General features: G+C 49.1%; 1 protein-coding gene across 3 annotated transcripts in view; it reads left to right on the top strand.

The window, feature by feature from the left end:
• Window positions 1-2,271: 2,271 nt before the first annotated feature.
• SLC5A11 (solute carrier family 5 member 11) overlaps window positions 2,272-15,680 on the top strand; it is a 45,294-nt gene continuing 31,885 nt past the window's right edge. Inside the window, exons 1-2 of one of the 3 annotated variants that reach the window (XM_047713314.1) lie at window positions 2,272-2,405; window positions 5,067-5,259. The gene's annotated coding sequence lies outside the window, so the exon portion shown is untranslated. Of the gene's footprint in view, window positions 2,406-5,066; window positions 5,260-15,680 lie in introns of those variants that run through there. The other 2 variants (XM_047713312.1, XM_047713313.1) reach the window with 2 other exon arrangements.

Here is a 15,680-nt window from a genome sequence, read left to right on the forward strand (position 1 = left end):
CTCATTCAGCCTTCCCGATAAAATAGCTCAGTAATATAAGGAGGCCCTCCTCTTTCCAAGTAGAGAATGCAGGCACTTGATTTATTTATACCAGAACACAGACCAAGAGTCTCCCCCACTCCCCCCCACTGTCGTGAAGCCACTGGCAGATGGAAGGCCACCCAGGTTTTTGAGAACTGTGACCTGGAGAACAACAAAACAAAACAAAACAAAAAGAAAGAGATAGAGAGAGGAGGAAAAAATGTACAATTTTTCCTTGTTGGATCCGTCATAAAGAAAAAGACTTGAGATTCTCAGTGACAACTAAATGCAAAGCAGGCCGCTAACCCTCAGGGTTTAACTCCAGGTGAGGTGGGGAGGGAAAGCGGCCCCCACCCTTCTGAGTGGGTCCAAAAGTCACTTCATTAACATAACAAAAGTCACCTTACTCTCTTTTATCTGCCCCAAAAATTCTGAGGGTTTTTGGGAGTTCTGTGCCAGAAATGAAGACAAATGAAGATGAAGACCACATATCTGTTATTATAAATTACAACGTCAGTATCACACAGGGTTACAAAGAACAATCTTTTAACTTCTTTTGTTTAATATCAAATTACTTGCCGAAGTTTATATATCAGGAGGCTTCACATAAAACCCAGATTTACTTTGGGATTTCTCTGAAAAAAAATCAGGCACTTTGGCAATATTGGGACTGCATTCTCCAGTGGAGACAGTAGACTGGGACGAGCTCCTGGGAGGTAATACTTGGGCAAGAACCACAGTGTCTACCACCAGAGAAGCATGGACTGCATTTGCACAACTCCTTGTTGGTACATTCTCTCCTGTTTTTTTGCCTTTTTTTTTTTTTAAGATTTTATTCATTTGAGAGGGAGAGAGCGCATGTGCAAGCAGGATCTGGGGAATGGGGAACAGAGGGAGAAACAGACTCTCCACCGAGCAGGAGCCTGATGTCGGACTCGATTCCAGGACCCTGAGATCATGATCTGAGCTGAGGGCAGACGCTTAACTGACTGAGCCACCCAGGTGCCCCTCTCTTTTTTTTTTTTAAATTTTTTAATTTGTTTTTTATTTTTTAAAGATTTTATTTATTTATTTGACAGACAGAGATCACAAGTAGGCAGAGAGGCAGGCAGAGAGAGAGGGGGAAGCAGGCTCCTCACTGAGCAGAGAGCCTGATGTGGGGCTCGATCCCAGGACCCTGGGATCATGACCTGAGCTGAAGGCAGAGGCTTTAACCCACTGAGCCACCCACCACCCCTTGTTTTTTTTTTAGGCATAATTCACATGCAGTCAAAATGTACAGATCCTCTCCCCAAGTTAAATTGTCATATTTATTATGGTATTTCTATAACTCTTTGTCATTTAACTGTATATAAAACTGTGCTACTGTTTTAATTTGGTTCTTATCTTTGTGTGTCTGAACAGTTTAGTAGATGCCCATAAAATTCCCACCTAAGCAAAAATACAGAAATTGCCGTTGTTCCAGGAAGTGCCCCCCTTCCAGTCATTTCCTGACTCACTCCCACCCTCCGGCTTCTATCTGCATTTATTCATCCTTTCTGTTCTTTTTTTTTTCTTTTTTCTTTTTTTTTTAAGATTTTATATATTTGTCAGAAAGAGAACACGCATAAGCAGGGGGAGAAGCAGAGGCAAAGGGAGAAGCAGGCTCCCTGCTGAGCAGGAACTCCCCCCCCCAATGTGGGACTCAGTCTCAGGACCCCAGGATCATGACCTGAGCTGAAGGCAGATGCTTAACCAACTGAGCCACCCACCCATGCACCCCATTTTTCTAGTTCTTGAACCTCATAGAAATGGAATCAAAAGAGGACTTCAACAACCTCCATTTTGACCTCAAACTTTCTAATTCATTAAGTTCTTGGGTGCTTGGGTGGCTCAGTCATTTTAAGCAGCTGCCTTTGGCTCGGGTCATGATCTCTGGGTCCTGGAATCAAGCCCCACATTGGGTTCTCTGCTCTGTAGGAAGTCTGCTTCTCCCCCTGCCTGCCGCTCCCCCTGCTTCTGCTCTCTCTGTCAAAAAAATAAAATCTTCCAGCATATCTCTTAACTCAGGCAAAAGCCTGGGCAGGGATAGCATCTTGGGTCCAACCTGAAACTACCCCTCCAGCAGTAAGGAACGCCCTGAGTCAGCAAGACCCTGCAGGTGTTTGACCCTAAGACACTGATGACATGACCTTCACTGCCCACCTTTGTCTCATGTTTCCTTCTATAAACCTGGAAGTATTGTCAGCACTTTGGAGGAAGTTTCTCAGCCTTTGGATTCTGTCAGTGGCTAGTGGCCGAACCCGATGTGTTCAACGTGTGACCCGATGTGGGTCCCTGGAGCCATACCCCTGCGCCCCCACTCCAGAAGCCACACCCCTGCGCCCCCACTCCAGAATCATAAGGTATGTGTATTCTTCAGGTCTGTCTCAGCTTCTGAGGTCCGTCCAGGGCAGTGCCTGTCAGTAGCTTGTCCCTCCGGAACCCCAGCCCAGTCTTCCTCATCCCTTCACCCATGTTTGAACCCTGGGCCTCTCATGAGCAAGACCACTGTGTAGGTAGGTTTGTGGACAAGTGGGAATATCTCTTTTCATTTCTCCAGATAAACACCTGAGAGGGGAATTGCTGAGCCATAGAGCAACGTGTGTTTACCTTGGAAGTAAGAAACTTTCAAAAAGTCCTCCCAATTGGTTGTACCATTGTCCTTTCCTGTTCTTCACAGCACCAAGAGAGGGTAGAAAATCAGGGAAATGGTCAGAGAGGATGAGCCAGTGTGGCCCACTCAGATGAACGGCATGTCACTATACCAAATTCTGGACTTACTTTTTTAGAACAACCAGAAGGTCTGGGCCCATTGGGCCTGGGTTCTCCACATTAGAGCTGGGTGATGACTCTCCATGTTGGCTGGGACACATGCTCTCCAGTGGGTCACAGCCCCACCTCACCAGCCCAGCTCACTCACATGCCTCCTCCATAAGAACTGGAACCCTGAAACATGCCTGTGGCCCCCAACACATGCCCAAGTGGTCAGGGCCGGGCCCCAGGCTAGGGGAGGAATGCATCTTCCGCCGTACCCACCACCTTCCTGGTATTGTGGCCTGTGGCCCCAGATCACAGGTACAGGCCGTCTGTTCCCTGGTCTTCTGTCTGTCCCCCTCTTCCAATCCCAGCTGTCCCCTCTGTAAGCCTGTTCCTCCAAGACATACCTCTTCTCCCCTACTCCTGTAAGACTCTGGGTTCAGGTGCAAATGCTGCTGTTAGCTGGGTGACCCTGGGCGAGTTACTGGCCTCTTTAAAAAAAAAAAATGTTTTATTTGAGAGAGACAAGGGTGCCTTTGCTTGTGAATGGGGTGGGAAGGGACAAAGACAGAGGGAAAGAGAGAATCACAAGCAGATTCCACGCTGAGCACAGAGCCTGACCCAGGCTGGGATTGATCTCACAACCCTGCGATCATGACCTGAGCTGAAATTAAGAGTCAGACGCTTAACTAAGCCACCCAGGCACCACATTACTGGCCTGCTGTTTCAGGATGTCTTTTCCTTCAGTGCCTGGGATTCTTGGTCACCCCTCTTTGAAGAGTGAAGAGGTAGACCAAAGAGTGGTGGGCAACAAAGCAAAGGTTATTGGGCGATAGCACAAAGCTCCTGAAGTGGGAGGGGACCCCAGAGGGTTGCCATTGGAGTTCCTCAGTCTAGGGGTTTTTAGGAGGTTGTGGGCGGGCTGTTTAATGTGATTCACCGGCCACACACCTGTCACCCAATCTCATTTACGTCCACGTGCTTATCTACTTATCAGGTAGTTCACCCGGGAAAGGGTGGAGGGCTCCTTCTGGGGCGGTGTTTCCTAGCCTCAGGACTAAGAGGGCAGCCACCACCCTGGCCATACCTGCCCTAAGGCATGACAGCCTCCTGTCATCAGATCAAGCTCTTTGTTTAAATATCCCACCGGCTGTTGAGCTAACCCCCAGGGCTTGGGTTAGGATGCCCAAGGCCATTCCCTTTCTGGAAAGCCTACAACAGGATGGGGGGCTTTTTCCATTTAAGGATGGTTTCCTCCGAGGAGGAGGACGGGGACCCTATCTCCTTCCTACCTATCTTCCAACTCTCCCCCGTTATTGCCTTTACCTCTCCTTGCTCATCAGTGAAAGGGAGATAGACATCTGTCAAAGGTTCATTTGAAGGATCAAGTGAGCAAAGACCAGAAAGCAAGCCCTTGGAGGGAAGGAAGGCTGGTGCGCAGTTAGCCTCACTCATCTTTCTGAATCACACTGCGCCGGGGGGCTGCGCTCCCAGGGCCCAGTTGGGGCTCCTGAGGGAGACAGGTTGGCTGGAGGTGGGGTCTGTGGCAACAGAGGGAGGCCACGACTCTGCTCTAGCCAATGGCTGTCTTGTGACTATGTGGACCTGGTGTGGCCAGATCTTAAGAATGTCTTATGAATGTGGGAAATCAGAGCCTTGTTTCTAAATCTCCTGGTTTGTAAATGTTAGTACCCATTTTTTATTTTTTGAATGCCCCCGTGAAGGCCTTCTGCTGTCCTCCATTGCCTGTCCTGGTGTCTTGGGGCCCTGGCCATGGCTTGATCACTCCTGACAGCTCCCAGGGCTCCAGATGCCTGTCTTTTTTTTTCCCTGCCTTGGTCTGGAGTGCACCCGCAAAAAGGGGCTGAACAAAGTGTGGGCACTGTCCCTGTGGCTGCAGTGGTGGGGCTGTGGCTACAAGGGCCCTCCTGGGATTTTTCCACTGTCCCCTGCCTCCCCGGCCAGCCTCTCTCCTCCCCCTTTCCCCAGCCCGTCCCAAGCCCGCCTGTCCCCAGCATGGAGGCGGGCCAGTGGGGGAATGGGTGAGTGAAGCAGGACAGTGCAGGGCTCCTGTGGCTCCCCTACCCCTCCCTGCGATGGGCCCCCCTCCAGGTGAGGGCCTGGATAAAGACTGCAGGGGCGGAGCTCCAGGCACGCCATCCTCCCCACACAGGCCTGCTCAGAGTTCAAGTTCAAGGGTTCAGGGCTGGGCTCAGTCTCTCCTTTGCTTGGGAAGATCATTCTCTTCCTCTGATTCCCCACTGCAGTGAGGCTGGAATTTGGAGTTTGACCCGCAAGGAGGCTCTCAGCTGTAGGCGGTGCAGGAGAGGGTGGCCACTGTCCTCTCAAGCTCTGTCTGTGAGGGGAGAGGAGCCCAGGTGTCCCCCCTTCTTGCAGCTGCCCTTGCCTCAGAAGCCACGGACGGGCCCCCAGGCAGGTAAGCCTGGCCTCTGGAGGAAGGTAAGATTCCCTGCCTGCACCAGGCCCAACCTCACAGGCATTCTCCAAACTGGGGAGGTTGGTGTGGGAACAGGAGGCTGCCGTGGCCTAGAGGACTCCAGCTGGGAGTGGAGGGTGGGGGCACAGCTCCTCTCCTTGGAGAAGGCTCATCCCATACCAGGCGAGTGGAGTGCTTTTGGGGGTGAGTAGGGTGGGGACAGCCGGTGGCACCAGGCACAGGTCCCTGTTATTCTGCATCCCAAGTTTAGACACTCAGCTCAGGGAGTCTCAGATTCTTATCTGTTAAAGGAGACTGTAAACCGCAGCCCAGCCCAGCCCAGCCCAGCCTACAGGCATGGTGTCTCCCAAGGCCCCAAAGAGAAATGCAGGTGGAAATATCTCTTTAAACAACAGGAGGCTGGAGGGATACGGTGCAAATTTGAGTTTCACTGAAATGTGCTGGGCATTGCAGAGGGCTTCCCTTCCTGGGCCTGGCCTCGCTGGACAGTTACCCCTGAGGACACCACCACCTGAACTCACAGACAAATGGAGAGCCATTAAGAACCATACCTGAGTTTGCACAAATCATGAGTGGCAAAGCTGAGACCCAACCCTCCCAGCCATGAGCTGACGCACAAGGTCTGGTTTTTCTGACAGTGTTTGGCTGGATGATTCTGGAGACACACAGAAGAGAGGTGCCCTCCCCAGGTCCTGGGGATAGCACTTTGGAGAAGAGGGGCCACAGCATGCGGGGGTATATAGTAAAAGCTCTGAAAGCTGGCTTCAGGGACACCAAGTGAGTAAGACATACACAGTCCCTGCCTTCAAAGAGCCTCTAGTGTCACAGGCAGGGGCAGCAATGACCTGTACAAACCAGATACAGTGTTTGATTGACAGTGAGGAAATGTCATGTTTGCTGTGACAGCAGATCGCTTAAGGACCCAATTTAGATCGAGGCTAGGGAATGCTCTTCTGGGAATGGGATAGTAGGATGAAATCTGAGGGACAGGGAGGAGCTGGTCAAGCCGAGGCCATAAGGAAGAGCGTTCCAGGCAGGGGGAACAAAATAGCAAAGACCCTGAGGCCAGAAGTCACAGCTAAGGAAGAGGGCCAGTGTGCAGGGAGGGTGGGCCACAGAAGAGCTGGTCAGTGGCCGTGCTTATCTGTTGATGACTGTGTCTGGTTTATGGTCCAAGATCCCTCTGGCCGCCCTGTGAGGGGCAGATTGGAAGGAGGGGAGGTGGAAGGTCCTTGCTTGCGCTAGTATAGATGAAAGCTCTGGAAGTAAAGGTGAGGGAAAATGCGTGGGTTCAGCCATGCTAGGGGAGTAGAATGGAATGAATTAGGGGCCATTAGATTCTGGGAGTTAAGAAAGAGAAACTGTAAGTGCTTTCGTGCTGTGTTGGCATGCTGTGGCCGCTGCTGTCCTCTGACAGCACGGACCACTGACAGATGAGTCAATGAGTGAATGCATGACTTTAGGTTCTCAAGTGACCCATGTGAGCGCCAGGGTGGGCGATGTGGTCCTGTATATGCATGGTCTCCGAATTGGACGCGTTTCATTGGAAAGGCCATGCTGTCATTTGGATGCTCTGTTCTCTAGGAAATCACGAGACAAGGTCATCACTGAAGGTTGTCACCCCTGGAATTTTCCCTGCCAAAGGTCCACGTGCCAAGCGGTGGTTTTGAGCTCAGGGTTTAAGCCTGGGCTGGACCTGGGTTCAGTCATTTACCAGCACTGTGACCTTGGGCCCCGGGGCCTTGGCTTGGTTTTCCTCACCTGTTCAATGGGGTTAATCCAAGAGCTGACCTCTTGGGGTGCTGTGCATTTAAAATGAGATTCACACACACACGTAGGTGGTCAGGACCTGCTGGACCACAAAGTCCAGGCTTTTTTGTGTATGTGTGTGTGTAACAGGGACAGAGACAGACCCAAGTATTCTAGGCCTAATCATGTTATATAATGAACTTGCCTAATGCTCTTATCAAACCTGTGACAGGTCTGATTACTATCTCCATTTTTTTTTTTAAGTAGGGGCTTTTTAATTTTTTTTTTTAAGAGTTTTGTTAATTTGTCAGAGAGAGAGGGAGAGAGAGAGGGCACAAGCAGGGGAAGGGCAGAGGCAGAGGGAAAAGCAGACTCCCACCGAGCAAGGAGCCCAAAGGGGACTCGATCTCAGCACCCTGAGATCATGACCTGAGCTGAAGGTAGACACTTAACCAAATGAGGCAGCCATGCCCCAAGTAGGGGCTTTCTTTAACTCAGGGCTTGAACTCACCCCTCTGAGATGAAGACCCGAGCTGAGGCCAAGAGTCAGACGCTTAACTGACTGAGCCACCCAGGTGCTACTCTATCCACATTTTATAGATGGGGAAACTGAGCCTCAGAGAGCTTCTTGGCCAAGTATCACGGAGCTGGTAAGAGGTAGAGCTCGGATTTGAACCGGGCAATGCAATTCTTACATCTTAACATTTTCTCAGAGCACATCTCTTTTCCAGGGAGTTTTTGTCTATAATTAAAACTTGTGGGGCGCCTGGGTGGCTCAGTGGTTAAAGCCTCTGCCTTCGGCTCGGGTCGTGATCTCAGGGTCCTGGGATCGAGTCCCGCATCGGGCTCTCTGCTCGGCGGGGAGCCTGCCTCCTCCTCCTCTCTCTCTGCCTGCCCCTCTGCCTACTTGTGATCTGTCAAATAAAAAAAAAAAAATCTTAATTAAAACTTGTAGTGGGACACCTGGGTGGCTCAGTCAGTTAAGCCGCTGCATTCGGCTCAGGTCATGATCCCAGGGTCCTGGGATCAAGTCCCGCATCGGGCTCCTTGCTTGGCAGGGAGCCTCCTTCTCTCTCTGCCTCTGCCTGCCACTCTGCCTGCTTGTGTGCTTGCTCTTGCTCTCTCTCTGTGACAAGAAAATAAATAAATAAATAAATAAATAAGATCTTAAAAAAAAAAAAGTTATAGCGAGCTGTCATCTCTGGTCCCTGCAGTGCCTCTCCCTACTATCTCTTTCTCATTCTGTGTCCCCGCTGATGTGTTTGACAGTCTTGGGCAAATAATGCCCACATCCTGACAAAATACTTCCCAGCTATTTAGTGTCTTGGAATGTATTTAATATATGTAGATTTTTCTTTGTGCTGTAAAATTTGTTCTGTTTCTTTTCTTTTGTGATGAAATGTTTCAAGACACACAAAAGTTAAAGAATAATGTTGGAACCCACCCCCTGTCTGTGGACGCACGCAGGGGAGCCAACCTACAGAACCAAATGGCCCGCAACCCTACCTGCAACCACATCTCCCAGTCTTGTCCTTCCACTGGGGTGTGGAAAATTTCCACATCTGCTATGGCAAATTATGTAAGGGCTACAACGCAAAGGGTGAGCAGCCGTCCCGGGGTGCTGGGCTTCCTTTGTTTTCTGGCCTATCGGTGACTGTGAGGCCAGGGTGTTCTCGCGAACAAAGCCAATGTCACAACGCCGGCTTTGTCCAAAGCCGCACTGCCCTTAACCCGGCCCTCCTACACAGAGGGTCCCTCACAGGAGGTGAAGCTGGAGCCCACCCAGCTTGGCCATCCTGGCCATCCTGGAGCAGTCCGGAGGTCTCTCATGCACAGGGCTGCAAGGGGCTGGCAGAGGGACCCACCAGGATGGGCACCATGGCTGCCTGGCTCACTGCTCTGTCCTCTCTGTCTAGCATAGAGCCTGGCACCCGGCTGGTACGTCATAAATGTGTGAAAAAACAGAAGGCTGGAAGGAAGGAGTGAAAGAGGAGAACAGATGAAAGGAAGGAAGGGGATAAAGATAGAGCAGCCAGTACTGGGTAATACTAGCTCCTGCAGTTTAGGACCTGGGTTCAAATCCCACCTCTGCCATTTCCTGTGCCCTAGAAGCAAGGGGTAGGACCCAAACTTCCACGTCTTCATGCTTTTCTTTCGCACCTGTAAGGGGGCTGGTAACCGTGTCTGCCTGGCGGGGCTGACCAGATGCAGTAAGAGGACAGCTGTGAAGTGTGTCCCATGCCCCACACTTGCACAGTGCTCACGGGTTTGCCGAGAAGGGGTGCATTAGCCTGTGAGCCTGTGGCCGAAGCGGCAGCACTGGGGTTCCCAGCTTCTCTGGTCCCTGCTTCTGTTCCTGCCGTGCAGAAGGGCCAGGCCCTCCCGGCCCCTGGCAAGGCCCCCACCTCCCTGGGACTCAGGAAGAGCCTGGAGTCAGTGCCAGCCTGCCCAGGACTGAGATGAATAAGTTGTTTATCTGCTCCCACCGCCCTCGGTGCCTGGCGGGCAGAGGCCTGCAAGGGGCAGCTGGGGGAGGGCCTGGTCCCACGGTCGTCCCAGTGCCCGCCCCTCCTTCCTCCCTTTCAAACCTGTTGGTTCTAGAACAATCTACCCCACCACCCAGTTCAGCAATCAGTCTCCACCTTGAACTGCTTGCCAAGCTCCTAGCCGTCACCTTCCCCAAAGCCCCTAGATTTGGAAGCTGGAGGTTGAAGTGTTTAAAAACACAGGCTGTGAAACTATACAGTTGTGGGTTCAAGTCCTGACTTTGGACATGATGCTAAACCTCCCAGAGCCACAAGTTCCTTGCCTCACCTGTGATGTACAGTCACACTACCTAATAGGGATTTTACCCCTGAGATAACCTGACAAACCATCTAGCCCCCTTCTCCCCAAGCCTCCAGAATGTGCCTCTTCCTCCTTAATTATTATCATTTTAAAAGATTTTATTTCAGAGAGTGTGAGTGGGGAAGAGGCTGAAGGCAAGAGAGAGAGAGAGAGAGAATTTCAAGCGGACTCTGCATGGAGTGCTGAGCCTTTCGCAGGGCTTGATCTCTTGACCCCAGAATCATGACCTGAGCCAAAACCAAGAGTCGGACACTCAACCGACTGAACCACCCAGGCTCCCCTTTCCTTTATGGACTTCTGTTCCCACCATAGAAATTGCAGGCTCCTTTCCACTTCCTTGCACAAAGGCTTTGCAAGTGTCTGATTTAGTTAGGTTCATCCAGAGCATGTTATTATCCCATTTCACAAATGACAATGGTCATAAAATCTAGACTGAGGGGTGAGGGGGAATCCTGGCTTCTGCTGCTTCCTTCCTCCCACATTAGGGTACAATAAGTGTCTGAGCTGGGCAAGCCCAGTCGTGGCTGTCTTCCCTCTCTCCCTCCCTCTTCCTCTCTGCCGTCCTTCCTCTCTGTCGGTGCAGTGGATCCCTGGTTGCTTGGGTCCTTCCTTCCTGGGAGAGGGCCACCACATCCAAGGTCTGAGCAGCCCTGAGAATGCTTCCAACAGAACAAAGCGAGGGGCAGCCCCAGGGAGAAGTCTAGAGCAATCCTTGGCATGGGAAGGGAACGTAAGATCCTGGAGCGCCCCCCTGAGGCATCTTGTCTAAGTGAACTTGCAGCTGCCTCATTAGGACATAGCAGCGAGGTTGTAAAAACCGCCGGCAATGCAAACTGTGGAAAGAACCAAGATGCCCTTCAACGGATGAATGGATAAGGAAGATGTGGTCCATATACACTATGGAGTATTATGCCTCCATCAGAAAGGATGAATACCCAACTTTTGTAGCAACATGGACGGGACTGGAAGAGATTATGCTGAGTGAAATAAGTCAAGCAGAGAGAGTCAATTATCATATGGTTTCACTTATTTGTGGAGCATAACAAATAGCATGGAGGACATGGGGAGTTAGAGAGGAGAAGGGAGTTGAGGGAAATTGGAAGGGGAGGTGAACCATGAGAGACTATGGACTTTGAAAAACAATCTGAGGGTTTTGAAGGGGCGGGGGGTGGGAGGTTGGGGGAACCAGGTGGTGGGTATTGGAGAGGGCACAGATTGCATGGAGCACTGGGTGTGGTGCAAAAACAATGAATACTGTTACGCTGAAAATAAATTAAAAAAACTAAAATTAAATTTAAAAAAACAAAAACAAAACAAACAAACAAAAAATCACCAGCAATGCACAGAATAGCCTTCCCACCCTGTAACAGAATTATCCGGTCCAAAATGTCAGTAGTTTTGAAGCTGAGGGAATTTACTCTAGAAACAAGGACCATCCTGCCCAGGTAATCAGGTTGTTCTGTCTGTGGGCAGCTCTGATCAGAAGCATGAAAGTACTCCCCAGTCCTTATTACCCTGTCAACTAATCACCAAACCCTATTGATTTTAACCTCAAATTACTTCTCGGATCCTCTCTCGCCCCTCTCTCTACTTCATCTCAAGTCAGTGACCTTCCTGCCCCCCTTCTTGCTTCTGCACAAGCCGCCCCTACCCCTATCTGAGCACATGACTCCCTGGTCCCTTATCCCAGAGCGCAGGCGTACAGCAGACACATTGCTGCCTGTCAGGAGATGCAGTGAACACGTATGGGAGCACTTTTGGTTGTGACCATGATTTGGGGGTACCACGGAGGCCAGAGATGCTAGACTCCCCGAAATATGGAACTGCCCCATGCAACATGAACTTTCAGAATAGTCTATCAGACCTTCATGTGTGTGAACAGCATGCTTATAACTGAGACTAGAACCTACCTCCAGTTCATATGAAAAACAATATGTTGGCTTTTTTTTTTTTTTTTAAAGATTTTATTTATTTATTTGACAGACAGAGATCACAAGTAGACAGAGAGGCAGGCAGAGAGAGAGGAAGGGAAGCAGGTTCCCTGCTGAGCAGAGAGCCCGATGCGGGACTCGATCCCAGGATCCTGAGATCATGACCTGAGCCGAAGGCAGCGGCTTAACCCACTGAGCCACCCAGGCGCCCTATGTTGGCTTTTTTAAACAAAATTTTTAAAGCAAAGAATGTGCCTGCTTTTATCTTCACAACATTGTCTCAAATATTTTTTAGAGTGCTTGGTCTCTAAAAGATGGCATATCGTGGTAATTTCTTGAACTTTTTTTTTTTAAAGATTTATTTATTTGAGAGCGCACGATGGGGGGAGGGACAGAGGGAAAAGCAGACTCCCTGCTAACCAGGGAGCCTAATGCGGGGCTCGATCCCAGCCCCCTGGGATCATGACCTGAGCCGAAGGCAGGTGTTTAACCCACTGAGCCACCCAGGCACCCTGGACTTTTTCATATAAAATCATAGGGGCACCTGGCTGGCTCAGTCAGTAGAGCATCTGGCTCTGGATCTCAGGGTCATGAGTTCAAGCCCCCCATTGGACCTGGAGCCTCCTTAAAAAATAAGGGAATCACAAAGTATGCATACAAATTTAAGCATCTTGGTGTATATGCACTCGAACAACACATTTGAACGATATGGGTTTGAACTGCATGGGTCCACTTAACACATAGATTTTTTTTTTCTTGATAAATACAGTGCAGTATTATAAATCTATTTTCTCTTATTTTTTTAGTGTTTTATTTTTTTCTCTATCTTTATTGTAAGAGTACAGTATATAGTACCTATACAAAATATGTATTAATCAACCATTATTGCTAAGGCTCCTGGTCAGCAGTAGGCGTTTGTACTGAAATTTGGGGGGGGGATCAAAAGCTACCTGTGGATTTGTGGTTGCATTGGGGGTCAGCACCCCTCACCCCCATGTTGTTCAACTGAGTTTCTGTGCTGCTGTTCCTTCGCAGATTTACTTTTTATTCTGAGTTTGAGGAATAAAATGGCTTCTGACTTTCTTATTTCTCTTAAAATCGAAACTTATTCAGCATTGTAGGTGCAAGTGTCCGATGGCCTCTTAGGGTCCACCCACGGATGTAGCATGTTGATGCATTCATCATTTTATCATTAATTGCTTTCCTTTTATTTCTCTTGGAGTTAGAGCATCGACTTTTTAAAATTTATTTATTTATTTATTTACTTAAATTTTTAAAAGATTTTATTTATTTATTTAATTGGCAGAGAGAGAGAGAGAGAGGGAACACAAGTAGAGGGAGTAGGGGACGAACAAGCCTGGGATGAAGCCCCGCATCCCAGGACCCTGGGATCACAACCTGAGCTGAAGGCAGAGGCTTAATGACTGAGCCACCCAGGGGTCCCTACTTATTTATTTAATTTTGGGGGAAGATTTTATTTATTTATTTGAGAGAGAGAGATTGAGAGAATGAGTGGGAGGAGGGGCAGAGGGAGAAGCAGAACCCCTGCTGAGCAGGGAGCCCAATGCAGGGCTCAAACCCAGGACATGACCTGAGCCAAAATCAGGAGTCGGATGCTTAACCGACAGAGCCACCAGGCACCCCAGAATCTGGTGGTTTCTTAACTGTGTCATGCTTGTTCATACCTCAGTGTGTAGATGCTATTGTTTTTGCCTGGAATGTCCCCAGGCCCTGCTTACACATCCAGAACCACTGACTCATTCTTCAAAACCCAGCTTATGGGGGTGTCTGAGTGGCTCAGTGGGTTAAACCGCTGCCTTCGGCTCAGGTCATGATCTCAGGGTCCTGGGATCGAGTCCCGCATCGGGCTCTCTGCTCAGCAGGGAGCCTGCTTCCCTTCCTCTCTCTCTGCCTGCCTCTCTGCCTACTTGTGATCTTTGTCTGTCAAATAAATAAATAAAATCTTTAAAAAAAAAAAACCAGCTTATATGCTCCTCTTTGGATCTCTCCATTGATCTCTCCATTGACAATGAGGGGGTCCTTATTGTCACCCACTGCATCTTGTAGAAAATCCTATTAATCATCATAATAATAATGGCCAGAATTTATGGGGCACGACTATGCAAGCAGTGCACCTAGCCCTTCGTAGGCATGAGCTCACCACAGTCCCTCAATACACACTCTCATTGCCCATTTAGAGAACTTGTCCCGGTTCACAGGACTTCTCAGTGGTGTGGCCAGCTGTGTGGCTTCTAAGCTCAAATCCTGAACACATCTGCCACTAAGCATCTCCCCTATATGGAACATCTTTGTGCTGTTATCTCATGAGTGAGTTTCCCCATTACTGGCCTGCCCATCGTAGAGGTCAGGGACTGAGTCTTTTCATTCCCAAACCCCCAGAGTGGAGTCACACATTAACACGGGAATTAGTCAATGCCCAAATCACTTATGGTCAAAAAATCACCCTTTGAAATTTTATTAGTTGCCAGTTACTAGCAATGTAGCAACTTGAAACAATGCAGGGTTATTGTTGGGGCCGATTCCATGTTAAAACCTGTTAAACCCCTAGGGCCTGCCTGGGCCTTTTTAGCCATAGTGAATCCGTGTTGCCTAGGTAGCCATTTTGTTGTTTAATAAATGCCTCAGCAGTTACTGATACCGGTTCCAGGTAACCGTTGCTAAAACACATACCTAAAACAAGGCCATTTTGTTTAATAAATGCCTCAACAGTTATTGATATAAGTTCCAGGTAACTGTTACTAAAACACACACCTAAAACAAGGCCAGACAGGTGGAAACATCCAATCAGCCAAAGCCACATACGTAGACGTCTGCTGTTGTGCCCTATAAAACTAGCCTGTAAGACCAAGGGGTGGTCACTCTCTTCGGAGGCGGCCCTGGCCGGTCAGTCTGACTTCTAATGCTTGGCGTAGAATAAAGCTTTGCATAACTTTCACTTCGTCTCAGTCTTGTTCCCCTCGCCGGTCAGTCTAACTTCTAATGCTTGGCATAGAATAAGGCTTTGCATAACTTTCACTTTGTCTCAATCTCGTTCCTTTGATAACGGACCCAACAGTTATCATCTTAGGGTTCTACAAGTGGGAAGTTCTAAGTGGGTCTCACTGGGCTGACATCAAGGTGACAGCTGGGCTGAATCCTTTTTCGATACTCTAGGGTGGAATGCATTAATTTGTTTTTCCAGCTTCTAGAAGCCGCCTGAGTTCCCTGGTTTGTGGTCCCTATTTTTCCATCTCCAAAGCCAGCAACATTTGGCCAAGTCCTTCTCACTCTGTCATCTCTGGTTCTCTGTTCTGATTTCCCTTCACTTTTAAGGACTCTTGTGGTTGCGTTGGGCTCACTCAGATAATCCAGGAAAAATCTGCAAATTTAGCTGTCCTCTGGCCATGTAACTTAACATATTCATAGGGTCTGGGGATTAGAATGACACATCCTTGAGGGGAACATTTATCTGCCCACCACAGAAATCCCTTAAATTGCACACAAGTGCAGGATACTGGGTAACAGCTTAGGATAGTTGTTCGAAGTATGGATTCTGGAGCAAGATCATTTGCCTTCAAATCCCAGCTCTGCCACTTGAGCCATCTTACCTTAGGCAGGTAACTTCCCTGTGCCTCAATTTTACCATCTGTAAAATGGGGATCATGACAGTAGTGCTCACTAATATTAAACACTTAGAATGATGCCCAGCGTGCAGGAGATGCTACATATATTGCTAAATATATGCACTTTCATGGGCCATCCATCATTCAAAGGAGTAAGATCGTAGTGTCTAGCTGACCCTCAGACAAAGTTGTCAGCTTGACCTACACCCAGCTGAGGTTCCTCAGAAATGGGAGTAACTCAGGTGTCTTGCTGTACTCACACTCCTGGAGTGG

This window comes from Lutra lutra, chromosome 18 (assembly GCF_902655055.1).
Source record: "Lutra lutra chromosome 18, mLutLut1.2, whole genome shotgun sequence".
Classification (NCBI taxonomy): domain Eukaryota; kingdom Metazoa; phylum Chordata; class Mammalia; order Carnivora; family Mustelidae; genus Lutra; species Lutra lutra.